The sequence below is a fragment of the Python bivittatus genome, unplaced genomic scaffold (assembly GCF_059951505.1).
Source record: "Python bivittatus isolate LINGU-HERP-01145 unplaced genomic scaffold, Pbiv_v1 ctg000570_np1212, whole genome shotgun sequence".
In the NCBI taxonomy this organism is placed as follows: domain Eukaryota; kingdom Metazoa; phylum Chordata; class Lepidosauria; order Squamata; family Pythonidae; genus Python; species Python bivittatus.
In genome coordinates, this window is record NW_028277097.1 from 9,023,807 (window position 1) to 9,037,967 (window position 14,161).

Here is a 14,161-nt window from a genome sequence, read left to right on the forward strand (position 1 = left end):
AAATACGTTGGGTGCAGACAAGGACCTTGCTGAATGTTTATTATTATCCGGGCAGGTACAGGGCTTTAGATTCGGCTCTTATTTGTTAGATTTTTTAAAATTTATTTATTAGATTTGTCCCCCATTTATATTTAAAATTTATATCCAATCTGTCCTCTGGGAGTTCAAGGTGCCCACCTGTATCCCTCTTCTAATTTGTCCAGACAGTCTTCTTGGGAGAGAGAGACTGGCCCAGAGTCAGCTAATGAGTTTCTGTGGCCAAATGCAGTTCCACCTTGATCTTTCTTAGCTTGTAGTTCAGCTCCTGATCCTACACCATTACTCGCTTTAGAAAGCAGTCTCTGCACTTGTTGGTGCTACATAGGCCTCTTCCTAGTTATCTGTGGGTGGAGGGTGTGAACTGTAGTGAAGGAGAGAAATCTCTTCCAAATCATCAGATTTGAAACAGTGAATTGGTCAACCTAGAGACTGGATGGAGTCCTGCAAAGTCAGGGAAACTCAAACTCTATGCCAGCAACCAACCAGGAGTGGGTTTTTCCCTTTTTGGGGAAAAGCAGCAAACAACAGCCTAATCAAGTGTCAGAAAACGACAGACACGGGTTCGGTTGTCCAGTAGACAGAAGTTTTTATTGGGCACGTTTGCAAAGGTGGGTCCCTCCCGCAGCAATGGAGGAACCCCGAAGCAAGGTCTGACAGGTTTTTATACCCCCTATCTGTCCTCCCCCTCCTACGAGGGCTTGGCTCACAATCTCACCTTTTTTACCGCCCCGGAGCGCTGCTAATTAACCGCAAAACCGCAGACATTCCACTTTCCGAATCCAATCAGCGCAATACACATTCCAATCCCCACTTGACCCGACAGCCGCCCCCTGCCGTTTCTCTTCACTCTGGTGCGAACGTGCCTCTTGCCTGCAGTCTTTCCTCCCTCCTGCCGTCCCTCTCCACTCTGGTGCGAGTGTGCCTTCTGCCCATCCTCCCTCCTGCCACCCCCCAAGGCTGCCCCATGGTGCACAGCGCTCTCCCTTAGCAAACATGGTTCGTTTGAGGCCCTCACTTCTCCCTGCCTTCTCACAATCCCCCCTTTTTCTTTTCACGCCTCTGTTGGGCCTCAAACCTGACTAACAGGATTGCTCCCTTGTCCCGGACCCGGGGCTTCACACACTGGGACAGGTAATTCCCACAAGCAGGGAGGCATTGCATTAAGCAACATACTAGGACCAGTAAGACAATGAAGCCAATGGCTAGTACAGAAAGTTGTTTTAACCAAGCAAAGTTAGGTAACCAACTAGTGAGCCACGACCAATTCCATCCCTCTGGATCCTCGGATATGCGAGAGGCTAAGGTCTTCAACTTGGCTAGTTTTGCTTCAATATAATTCTCATTGTTGGTTAGGTTAAAGCAACAAAGACCTTGAAAAGATTCACAGCCTTGTCCTGCCCTTAATAGGAGATAGTCTATAGCTATCCGATTTTGAATGACCACCTTCCTGATCTCAGTGACTTCTTCAGTGAGGGCTGCAATGAGAGAGGATGTAAGGTTGACACTTTTAGCCAGGAGGCAGGCCACCTTCCTTAGGTCCAGGTAAGTTCTTCCGCTTAGTGCAGGAACCCCTACTAAGGAGAGGGCCAGAGCCATGGCTTCTGTTTTGGACAAGAGTGTCACATCACTCTCACAATCAGATGGCAGCTCCCTTTTTCTTTTTTTTCTTTTGATGGGTGCGCTTGCATTGGAGGCAGGGCATATAGAGAGGTCAGGCGCCCTATGGCACAAGGGCCCCCTGAACTATAGGCTGGAACATAGGTGTAAGCTTCATGTCCACACAACAAAAAGAAACCTTTAGGTAGGTATAGAGGGGTTGAGGCGTAAGGGATATTATAGACCCTTCCACAAGTGAAAGCAGGACCTTTTGAGGGCAACGGGGGGGTACAGTTCTGGGTATTGTTGAAATATACACATTGAGTTGCACTGGTTGTCCCCAAGAGATTTAGAGCCATTTGCCTTTGATTAGTCCAGGGTCTTGGTATGGGAGAAGACCCAAAATGATAGAACATCCCCCCACGGGGATCATCCCCAGTGATCAAAGCTGTCTGTGCCAATTCTACGCCTTTATGTTGGTCATCTCCTCCCCTGCCTTAGTTCAGTTCCTTTTAAGTTTTACTTTGAGTCCGTCTCCCGGTTGGGCAGTCCATGGTCGGGGGTCGGGAGCTTGCTTAACCCGATGGTAGTGGGTCCAACCCCCCTGTCAGGTCCGAACCGCTGATTCAGTTGTCAGGAGAACTTGGTATGGTCCCTCCCAAGACAGCTTCAGCTTCTCATCCTTCCACGTCTTTATCAGGACCCAATCCTCTGGCTTGTGGGGGTGTTGGTCTTTCAGCAAGGGGGGCCGTTGAGCGAGGAGTCCCTGTTTTCTTAGAGACAAGAGAGATTGTGACAGTACCAAGAGATACTTTCTTAGGAAGGCATCCTTTAGCTCGGGGATAGGCTCTCCCATTGGAGCCAGGAAAGGTCTTCCCATCATCAGCTCGAATGGGGAGACCCCCACATCCTTGCGAGGGGCTGTCCGCATTCGAAGCAGGGCAACCGGAAGTGTCTTTGTCCAAGGTAGCCCTGTTTCCAGCCCCAGTTTGGTGAGATGTTGCTTCAACACCCCGTTGGCCCTTCCCACAGCTTTACAGTGTCTACCAAAGCCTGCACCCCCCGTGAGACCCTTCGTGCAGTTTCTCCACCATCCCCCTCATGTCAGCACGGCTCACTACTGGGGTCCCCTCAATTGTAACCCAATGACCTGCTTCCTCCCTGCAACCTTCCCTTTCCAGCAGCTGTGAGTAAACCCCGTTCCAGCCAAATTTTCCCGAAAGTGTGCACTACTCCCCAGGCATATCGCGAGTCTGTGTAGACGGTGAGGGACACTCCCTTTCCCAACTCTAGTGCCCGTTTCAAAGCGTGCACTTCACACAGCTGAGCCGACCAGTCCGCTGGTAGTGCCCCCTTCTCTATTGTCTCTCCCTCCGCCGTCACTATCGCATATCCTGACTTCCTTTGTCCCTGCTCTACTCGGCTAGACCCATCCACAAACCAGACCTCACCCTCCTCCAGCGGGACCGCCTGCAGGTCCTCCCGGGTCTTTGTTTGCAGCTGCAACAGGGTGGAGCACTCGTGCTCCGCCGGCTCCCATTCTTTCCGCTCCCCCGCAAGAAACTCCGCTGGGTTCAAATTCCTGTCTGTTCCTACCACCACATCAGGACTTATCCGGAGAACTGTCTCATATTTCAACATCCTTCCTTCTGTCATCCAAGCAGCCGCCTGCTGACTAAGCACACTTAAGATCTGATGGGGTGAATGGACAATCACGGGGCTCCCAAAAGTGAGTTTTTTCCCTTCTGTCACTAGCACAGCAGCGGCAGCCACTGCCTGCACACAAGTCGGCCATCCCCTCACCACTGGTTCTAGGGCTTTGCTCAGGAAGGCCACTGGTTGATATTTCCCAGCCCGTCTCTGAGTCAGCACTCCAATGGCAGTTCCCCCATGGGCTGTAACGTATAGGTGAAAGGGGGGCCAAGTTCGGTAGAGCCAGAGCCGGGGCCGTCACCAGGCTCCTTCGTAATTCCCCCACTTCTCTGTGTCCCCGTCTGTCCATTCTACCCTGTCAGATGATCCTTTCAACTTCTCATACAGAAACTGAGCCTTGCTCATGTACTCATCTATCCATAGCCGGCAATATCCTACTAGACCCAGAAACCGCCGCACCTCCATTTTAGTATGAGGGGCTTCAACTGCATTATCCCCTGTATCCGAGAAGGATCAATCAACTTCTCGCCCTTCCGGAGTACATGTCCTAAATACTTGACCTCCCTTTCCACAAATTGGACCTTCCCTTTTGACACCTTCAATCCTTCCTCAGCCAACCAGTTCAATAAAGCCACTGAGTCTTCTCTCACCTTTACTTCCTTCTCTCCAGACACCAACAAATCATCCACATACTGCAGCACCCGAGAACCCCCAGGGGCCCGGAACCCCTGGAGTTTCTCTTCCAATGCCTGTCCAAACAAGAGGGGGCTCTCGGTGTACCCCTGGGGCAGCACCGTCCATCTCAGTTGTTGCTTCAGCCCGCGCCTCCCATCCCGGGACAGCGGGTATTGGGCTTGCCGCAAACCCGTCACCCCTGGTTTCAAGGGGATGCTAATTGGGGCTATGCGAAACCGCCCCGCCCCCTCCCCTCCCTCAGGGTTCACAACCTCCACGTCCGCCTCTCGCAACAAACACATCCTTTCTGCCTGTTCCACATTCCACAGCTCTACTACTAGACTACCCATTAGATCCCTTCCCAGCAAGTTCACTCTCGCCTGTGGGATCAGTAATACATCTGCAGTTACCTCCTTCCCATTCCACTCCAGTCTCACTCCCTCCAGTACGTCTGCCTTGACCGGAGAGCCTCCCACCCCCATCACCGATACCGACGTGCCCCGGGATTTCGCAATCCCTGGGATCGGTTGGCACAGCGATGTTCGAGAGGCTCCGGTGTCCACGAGGAACTGCTGTTCCTCGCCGGTGGGACCCACCGTGATGTTTACCAAGGGTTCCCCGTGGGTCCCGGTTGGGGAACCATGACCCCCCTAGTCGTACAGGGGGAAACTCCTCTCATGTTCTCCCGATGTTCAGCATTATTGGGATCCCAATTTGGGTCTGCCAGAGGGAATTTAGTATCTGCGGCCGGGGCATTTGGGACATTTGCATTCCTTTGCTCCCAAGCCCCGAGCGCAGCTCGCCGAATCTGGCCCCTCTCTTCTGGCGTATAGAGGTGGGCTAAAATGTAATTCAGTTCCCCCCAGGAGTATTCCACCGGGCCGAGAAAAAGTTCCAATTGTTCGGCGGCGGTATGGGCGTTCTCTTGCATACGAGGGAGGGTCCTTTTTAATTCCCTCAACTCACTGGGTTTGATGGGAACCGTTACGTAACTGGTGACGGCCACCCCCTGTGCGTTCGTTCCGTTCGGGACTTCCCGGACGGGGAAGGCACTGGCCAACCTTAGAATAAAGGGCACGTTCTGAATGTCTTGGTTCAGCTGGTCCAGCTCTTTCCGCAGCCCGGGATAGGGTGGGGGCGCCGGAGGGGGAGCGATAGGAAGAGGAGGAGGAGGAGGAGGTGGCGGCCCCCATTGAGGTCTAGTCAGCCAGAGGTCCTCCTCATCCTCCTGTTCTTTTTGGACAAAAATTTTGGCTAACTTGGGTCGAGGCCCCTCCCAATGAACATGGAACCAGACTTCCACATAGGGTTCCTGTGTTAACATTTTATGCTCCACAATGTAGTTTTTTAGTTGGGTCACCCAGTAATTACTGGGGATTCCAATGGTAGGGGAATTCGGGGTCCACTAGTGGATATTTTCGCCATTCTTTAGTGCACAAAGTTATCATGGTCGGTTTTTCCAGACCCCTGGTGAATGGACACAACCAGGGTGTCTCCCACTGTTGCAACAATTGTCCTAATGGAGAATCCGTGGGGATTCCCCTACTGCGTTTTTCCCACTGGCCCCTGGCCTTACACTCTTACTCTGCGCCTTACCCATCCTTCCTGACTACGTTTCCCACCTTACAGAAGGTCCCGGACTCTTCTGTCCCCTTGCGGCGTCCAACGCCTCGTAACCACGCTAATCTCCCCGAGATTATGGGTAGGCTGTACTCACCAGACCTCCCGGAGGTCTCCTCGTCGGCCGACTTCCTCTTTACTTCTGTCTGACTGGCGATTGGAGTCCCGTCCTGGACCCGACTCCGGGGAAAACGGGAGACACCTCAACGGGGTGTTACGGCCGATTACTCACCGGTTCCCCACAGTCCGGTCCACGTCGAGGACTCCTGGCTGGCTCGCCAATTTTGTCAGAAAACGACAGACACGGGTTCGGTTGTCCAGTAGACAGAAGTTTTTATTGGGCACGTTTGCAAAGGTGGGTCCCTCCCGCAGCAATGGAGGAACCCCGAAGCAAGGTCTGACAGGTTTTTATACCCCCTATCTGTCCTCCCCCTCCTACGAGGGCTTGGCTCACAATCTCACCTTTTTACCGCCCCGGAGCGCCGCTAATTAACCGCAAAACCGCAGACATTCCACTTTCCGAATCCAATCAGCGCAATACACATTCCAATCCCCACTTGACCCGACAGCCGCCCCCTGCCGTTTCTCTTCACTCTGGTGCGAACGTGCCTCTTGCCTGCAGTCTTTCCTCCCTCCTGCCGTCCCTCTCCACTCTGGTGCGAGTGTGCCTTCTGCCCATCCTCCCTCCTGCCACCCCCCAAGGCTGCCCCATGGTGCACAGCGCTCTCCCTTAGCAAACATGGTTCGTTTGAGGCCCTCACTTCTCCCTGCCTTCTCACATCAAGGAACTACCAAGGAGAAAACAACACCTCCACCAACGCTGACAAGGCAAGCTGCTGTATATAAACAGAGCAAACCCCACTCCCTTCTAGCACTGAAGATGTTACCTAGCCGGGTAACGAAACCTCTGCAAGCAAACAGCCAAGCTCAGAGAACACCAAGGACTCCACAGTAAAAACTGTTCTTATGGTTGAGCATTTTATAAAAGCATGACTCAGTATAGAAGTCTTATTATTCATATGTACTTTGCCTCAGGCCTTAATATTTGTGACTAAATCTAAGACCAGTCCTTAAAACAGTTAAATCAGTTATGCATTTACAGCTTCATACACAGTATTGAGATCCAGTTGTAAAATCCAATCTTGCACAGGGGGACATGTGATGGGGCATTTTCCTCCCTCCTCTGTGCATCCTCAGAAACTACACTGAAAGCTTGGGGACTTTGGAAACAGATTCTGAGATGTTCTGGGGACTGTGACAGGAATTATCAGCTACCATCAGCAGAGTCATACCATGGGATTTATTTTTATATTTGAATTCCCTTTGCAGAATGTGTGCAAAATTTATATTGCACGGCTGTTGGTAAAGGCTGTAATGAAATCCAGGTTGAATGATAACCTCAGTTATTTTGCACAGTAATTGGTGCTGATCCAAATATAGATCTGGAGTTCACTAATAATTTGACATAAGTTCCAGCTCTATCAGGTTGGCTGACCATACAGAATACTATATATTCTATTTGAGGACCAGATTGTGCTATGTAAAACTACACTTTGATAATGCATTTATCAAATGTTGATAATGCATTTTCAAAACATGCTTTCCAACTGATCATTTTATACTTTGAGGGGGAAAAAAACCAACTATGGGCACTCACCTGGAACATGCTCTGAATTCAGACTGAGGATGTAGCTTCAACTGAATAGTAGCAGGAGGTGCTTTTTTAAAGATTCATCTCCAAAGGTGTTCTGGAAACAAAAGCATCAGAACAAATGGTGACCTGGTGCAGTAGTCTTATAGTTCCGTCATTCAGTTGCTGGTAAGCTTGCCATGATAGTAGATACTTACCTTACTTTCTGTCAACTTCTTTTTCAATTGTCTTCAGCTCTTCCAGGTGTCTTCTACAGGACTTTTCCTTTTATGTTATTTGTCCAAAATATTTCAGCTTTAGTTTCATAATTTAATGCTTCTCATACACTGTTTAGTTGTATTTAATTATTTGTTTTTCTTGCTGTCCAACCTATTCCCCACAGTTTTCTCCAGCACTCTTAAGACATCATTGTTTTCTTCTTTCAGGCATTCAGATGATTAAGCCTTTCAAACCATATTACAGTGGCTTAACAATATATCCCTTTATGTTAATGTGATGTCTTTTCACTTAATCTGACATAATCTGTTTCCACCACAGTCTTTTTCAAAATAACAGATGTCTTTATTTCATGACCACGGTCAAAATCCCTGTGAATTTTTTTAGCTTAGGAAAATAAAGCCTATTTCTGCTTCTCTGCCAGTTTGTATTGGGCTGGCATTTCCTGTTGACATAATCTTAGTTTTATTAATATTGAGCAGCAAAATGGCTTTTGTAATCTTTTCTTTCACCTTCAGCCAGAGATTCCTTAAGTCTTCCTCACTTCAGCCATGAAGCATGAAAAGCACGTCTGAGGCTGCTGATTTTTTGCAACTTCTTCTACTCCAGAATGATTTCTTCTGCATATCAGTTAAATCTTGGCATATTTATTTTCCAGTTTGTTACTCCATATTCCATTCTAACTCCGTATTACTTTGCTTTCTGGTCAACATGCACATTTTTAAATAGGCAGATAAGGTGGACTTTATGGGCTCACCCATGTTTTAAGGATTATTCATTTTTTCTTGTTGTATAAAAAGTCAAAAGCATTAGTATAATCAATAAAGCAAAAATAGATGTCATTTTGGAACTCCACGTCCTTCTCCATGATCCATCAGATGTGCTCTGTGCTCTCAAGTGCCCCTGCCTCCCTGGAATCCAGCATGTATATCTGGCATTTCTCATCCCATGTATTGTTGAAGTTTGGATTGCAAAATCATGAGCATTATCTTAATAGCATATGGGGGTAAGTGTAATTGTTTGATAGTTTGAGCACTCTTTGGCACTTCTTTCATTTGATACTGGAATATAAATTACCGTATGGATCAGTAATCTCAATAAAGAATGTGAGTGTGTGTATGAATATAAATTGCTCTTGGCATTACTATGTTTTCTTTTTCTGCTTACAGACTGAATGTATCACTTTAATTGAATAATCTTTTAGAATTGTAAACAATTCTGTTGATATTTCATCAACTACAACTTTGTTATTAGCAAATATTTTCTAGGGCCTGTTTTACTTCATTTTCTAGAATGTCTGCTTCCAGTTAAATGACCAAACCTTCACTGTAGTTTATAGAAGCCTTAACTGGTTTTTATATTATTGCTTTTTATCATACCCTGCCCAGAATCACATTCTGTGAGATGAGCAGCTATGTAAATATGATGAATAAATAAATAAATTATGTATAATTAATTTGGGGATCTTTTCTGTACAGTTCATCCAGAGTTGCATCATTTCTTTTTGTATCTTCTTTCTCCAATAGTTCTTTGCCTTCTGTGTTGTTTTATTGTATCCATCTTTGCACACAATATTGCAGTAATTTGCGTGATTTTCTTAAATAAATCTCTTGTTCTTCCCATTTGCTCATTATCCTTAATTTTTCGCTTTGACTTTTTTGCACTGATAGAACTGCTTTTCTCTTCTTGTATCTCCCTCACTGTTTACTTGGGCAGATCTTCCTGTCTCAGTCGCCTTTTTCTTTCCACCTTTCTTCCACTATTTTCAGCTTATTGACAGATAGCCACTTCACTTACTTTTGCTTTTTGCATTTCAGCATCATTTTGTTTGCTTCATCTTTAATGATACCATGAATGTCAATCCAGAGTTCAGTATGTAGCCAGCTTCAGTGTGTTTTAAAAGGGCATGAAAAATAATATTTTATATTAAATTATTATGGTTGGTCACATAATCAGCCAACCATAATTGTTTAGATGGATCTGGCATTTTTATTCACCTATCGAGTCCTTCCCAAGGACCCGGGATAGGCAGATGTTGTTGTTTGATGGTGTTAAAGGGATCGTCACAGGATATCATCATCATCATCGTCCTGCCTTTTTGGGGGGGTCAACTCAAGGCAACAGACATACTTAATATTTCTGCCTCCTATTTTTCCCCACAAAACATCCCTGTGAGGTGGATTGGGCTGAGAGAAGGACTGGCCCTAGGTCACCCAGCTGGCTTTCATGCCTAATGGAGGCCTAGAATTCACAGTCTCCTGGTTTCTAGGCCAGCATCTTAGCTACTACACCATGCTGTCTGTATTGTATTGTATTGTATTGTATTGTATTGTATTGTATTGTATTGTTGTTTAGTCGTTAAGTCGTGTCCGACTCTTCGTGACCCCATGAACCATATTGCGCCAGGCCTTCCTGTCCTTCACTGCCTCCCTGAGTTTGCTCAGTTTCATGCTCATTGCTTCAGTGATGCTATCTAACCATCTCATCCTCTGCCGTCCTCTTCTCCTTTTGCCTTCAATCTTTCCCAGCATCAGGGTCTTCTCCAAAGAGATCTCTCTTCGCATTAGGTGACCAAAGTATCTGAGCTTGAGCTTCATTATCGATCCTTCCAATGAGCAATCAGGGTTGATTTCCTTTAAGATTGACTGGTTTGACCTCCTAGCAGTCCAGGGGACTCTTAAGAGTCTTCTCCAGCACCACAGTTCAAAGGCATCAATTCTTCGGCGCTCAGCCTTTTTTATGGTCCAGCTCTCACAGCCATACATTACTACTGGAAAAACCATAGCTTTGACTATGCGGATCTTTGTCGGCAAGGTGACGTCTCTGCTTTTTAATATGCTATCTAGGCTTGCCATAGCTTTCCTCCCAAGGAGCAAGCGTCTTTTAATTTCATGGCTGCAGTCTCCATCTGCGGTGATCTTGGAGCCCAAATAAATGAAGTCTGTTACTGCTTCCATTTCTACCCCTTCTATTTGCCAGGAATTGATGGGTCCAGATGCCATGATCTTAGTTTTTTTAATGTTGAGTTTCAAGCCAGCTTTTGCACTCTCCTCTTTCACCCTCATCAAGAGGCTCTTTAGTTCTTCTTCACTTTCTGCCATTAGGGTGGTATCGTCCGCATATCTGAGGTTGTTGATGATTCTCCCTGCAATCTTAATTCCGGCTTGTGATTCTTCCAGCCTGGCATTTCTCATGATGTACTCTGCATATAGGTTAAATAAGCAGGGTGACAGTATACAGCCTTGTCGTACACCTTTCCCTATTTTGAACCAATCGGTTGTTCCATGACCGGTTCTAACTGTTGCTTCTTGGCCCGCATACAGATTTCTCAGGAGACAGGTAAGGTGGTCTGGTATTCCCATCTCTTTAAGAATTTGCCACAGTTTGTTGTGATCCACACAATCAAAGGCTTTTGCATAGTCAATGAAGCAGAAGTAGATATTTTTCTGGAACTCTCGTGCTTTCTCCATGATCCAGCGAACGTTGGCGATTTGATCTCTAGTTCCTCTGCCTCTTCGAAACCCAGCTTGTACATCCGGTAGTTCTCGGTTCATGTATTGCTGAAGCCTAGCTTGTAGGATTTTGAGCATAACCTTGCTAGCATGTGAAATGAGTGCAATTGTGCGATAGTTTGAGCATTCTTTGGCGTTGCCCTTCTTTGGAATTGGAACGTAAACTGACCTTTTCCAATCCCGTGGCCACTGTTGCGTTTTCCAAACTTGCTGGCATATTGAGTGCAGCACTTTAACACCATCATCTTTTAGTATTTTAAATAACTCAGCTGGAATACTGTCATCTCCACTAGCTTTGTTGTTAGCAATGCTTCCTAAGGCCCACTTGACTTCACTCTCTAGGATGTCTGGCTCAAGGTCAGTGATCACACCAGCGTGGACATCAGGGACATTAAGATCTTTCTTGTATAGTTCTTCTGTGTATTCTTGCCACCTCTTCTTAATCTCTTCTGCTTCTGTTAGGTCCCTGCCTTTTTTGTCCTTTATCATGCCCATCTTTGCACTAAACGTTCCTTTCGTATCTCCAATTTTCTTGTAGAGATCTCTAGTCTTCCCCATTCTATTGTTTTCCTCAATTTCTTTGCATTGTTCATTTAAGAAGGCCTTCTTATCTCTCCTGGCTATTCTCTGGAAATCTGCATTCAGTTGCTTATATCTTTCCCTTTCACCCTTGCTTTTCGCATTCCTTCTTTCCACAGCTATTTGTAAAGCCTCATCAGACAGCCATTTTGCTTTCTTGCATTTCTTTTTCTTTGGGATGGTTTTAGTTGCTGCCTCCTGTACAATGTTACGGACCTCCGTCCATAGTTCTTCAGGCACTCTGTCTACCAAATCTAATCCTCTAAATCTATTCATCACCTTCACTGTGTACTCACAAGGAATATGATCTAAGTCATACCTGAGTGGTCTAGTGGTTTTCCCTACATTCTTCAATTTAAGCCTAAATTTTGCAGTAAGAAGCTCATGATCTGAGCCACAGTCAGCTCCTGGTCTTGTTTTTGCTGTCTGTATAGAGCTTCTCCATCTTTGGCTGCAAAGTATATAATCAATCTGGTTTCGGTATTGACCATCTGGTAATGTCCATGTGTAGAGTCGTCTCTTGTGTTGTTGGAAAAGAGTGTTTGCTATGACTAGCTTGTTCTCTTGACAGAACTCTATTAGCCTTTGCCCTGCTTCATTTTGTACTCCAAGGCCAAATTTGCCTGTTATTCCGATTACTCCTTGACTTCCTACTTTAGCATTCCAATCCCCTATGATGAAAAGGACATCTTTTTTGGTGCCAGTTCTAGAAGGTGTTGTAGGTCTTCATAGAAGTGGTCAACTTCAGCTTCTTCAGCATCAGTGGTTGGGGCATAGACTTGGATGACTGTGATATTGAATGGTTTGCCTTGGATACGCACTGAGATCATTCTGTCGTTTTTGAGGTTGTACCCCATTACTGCCTTTCCCACTCTCTTATTCACTATGAGTGCAACTCCATTTCTTCTAAGGGTTTCTTGCCCACAGTAGTAGATATAATGGTCACCCGAATTAAATTCACCCATTCCCGTCCATTTCAGTTCGCTGATTCCCAAGATGTCGACGTTCAATCTTGTCATCTCATGTTTGACCACATCCAGCTTGCCTTGGTTCATAGATCTTACATTCCAGGTACCTATACAATATTGTTCTTTACAGCATCGGACCTTCTTTTTGCTTCCAGATACATCCACAGCTGAACGTCCTTTCGGCTTTGGCCCAGCCGCTTCACTCTTTCTGGAGCTACGTGGAAATGCCCTCCGCTCTTCCCCAGTAGCATATTGGACACCTTCCGACCTGAGGGCTCATCTTCCGGCGTCATATCTTTTAGCCTTTTAACATTGTCCATGGGGTTTTCTTGGCAAGGATACTGGAGTGGGTTGCCATTTCCTTCTCCAGTGGACCACATTTTGTCAGAACTCTCTGTCATGACCTGTCCGTCTTGGGTGGCCCTGCACGGTATAGCTCATGGCTTCACTGAGTTACGCAAGCCCCTTCGCCACGACAAGGCAGTGATCCATGAAGGGGATTGTATTGTATTAACATGTCACAAATGTGCAACACTTGAATTTATAGAACAGTCTTTCCAAGCTTTGCATAGTTTAATCCTGTTGGGATTGCTAAACATGGAAATTTGGAGAATTGCTCTCAGCACATCTGGAGGGCAACAGATTGGGAGGCTGTTCTAGACCAATGCTTTCCAGCTTTGACACCTTCCAGGTAAATGGCTTTCAACTCTCAGATTTCCCAGCGACTGCCATGGGGAACTCTTGGAGTTGAAGTCCACATGCCTGCAAGCTCACAAGGTTGGGAAACACTGATCTACATTTTTATGTTACCAAGAATGACAGTTTCACATTTGATGCTTTCTGTGAGTATCTGTAAGTTGATGATGCCAGGTTTTTAGCCATTGGTCATTTGAAAAAGTCTATTTATTGTATTTATGTTGTGTTCTTTTTCTGGGAACTCCAGGAAGTACCTGTAACAACAGTCCTGTGAGGTAGTTTAGGCTGAGAGACAGTCATTGGCCTCAAGTCATCCAGTAAGTTTCATGGTTGAACACAGACTTGAACCACAGTCTCCCTGATCTCAGTTGCTAATCTGATCCTCAAAACTCTATTACTTAAAAAATATTTGTTTATGTAGTAAGCATTGCTTTTGTCTGCAGTTAGATTTAAGTTTTTTCCCAAAAAGGTGGCAGCAGAGGTGGTTCTATGTTTGTGTGTGAGAGGAGGCACACTGCACTGTAACCACAGTGCCACTTTTTGAGGGCCTCTTGGGCAAGTTGACTTCTGTGGGCCTACTACTTCCTTAATGCTCCCAATCTGTTCTATTTGCTTTCCTACTTTAAAGAAAAATAAAAAGGTAGAAAAAGTTGCTATTCCATATTCAAATTTATGTCATAGGTCACTTGCAACAATAAGGAAGTGAAAACCCAAGATTTCAAGAAGCTGGCAGTGGACTCCTAGCTTGGGTAGAGATGGAGAGTAACTTCAGCTTCTGATCAAGTGACATCAGCTGCCTCCAAAAGAACAGGAGCTTGACCTCATAATTTTGTATGTCACATGAGTTAAATCTTTATGAATTGAGAAAATAACTCATAAAGTGATAAGGGAAAACACTAGCCAGTATGATGGATTTGTATAGGCATAGGTAACTATGGAAATAATATCATGACTAC

General features: G+C 46.0%; 1 protein-coding gene across 1 annotated transcript in view; it reads left to right on the forward strand.

Moving 5' to 3' along the window:
- PRLR (prolactin receptor) overlaps positions 1–14,161 on the forward strand; it is a 167,421-nt gene that overhangs the window by 503 nt on the left and 152,757 nt on the right. The window lies entirely within an intron of this gene.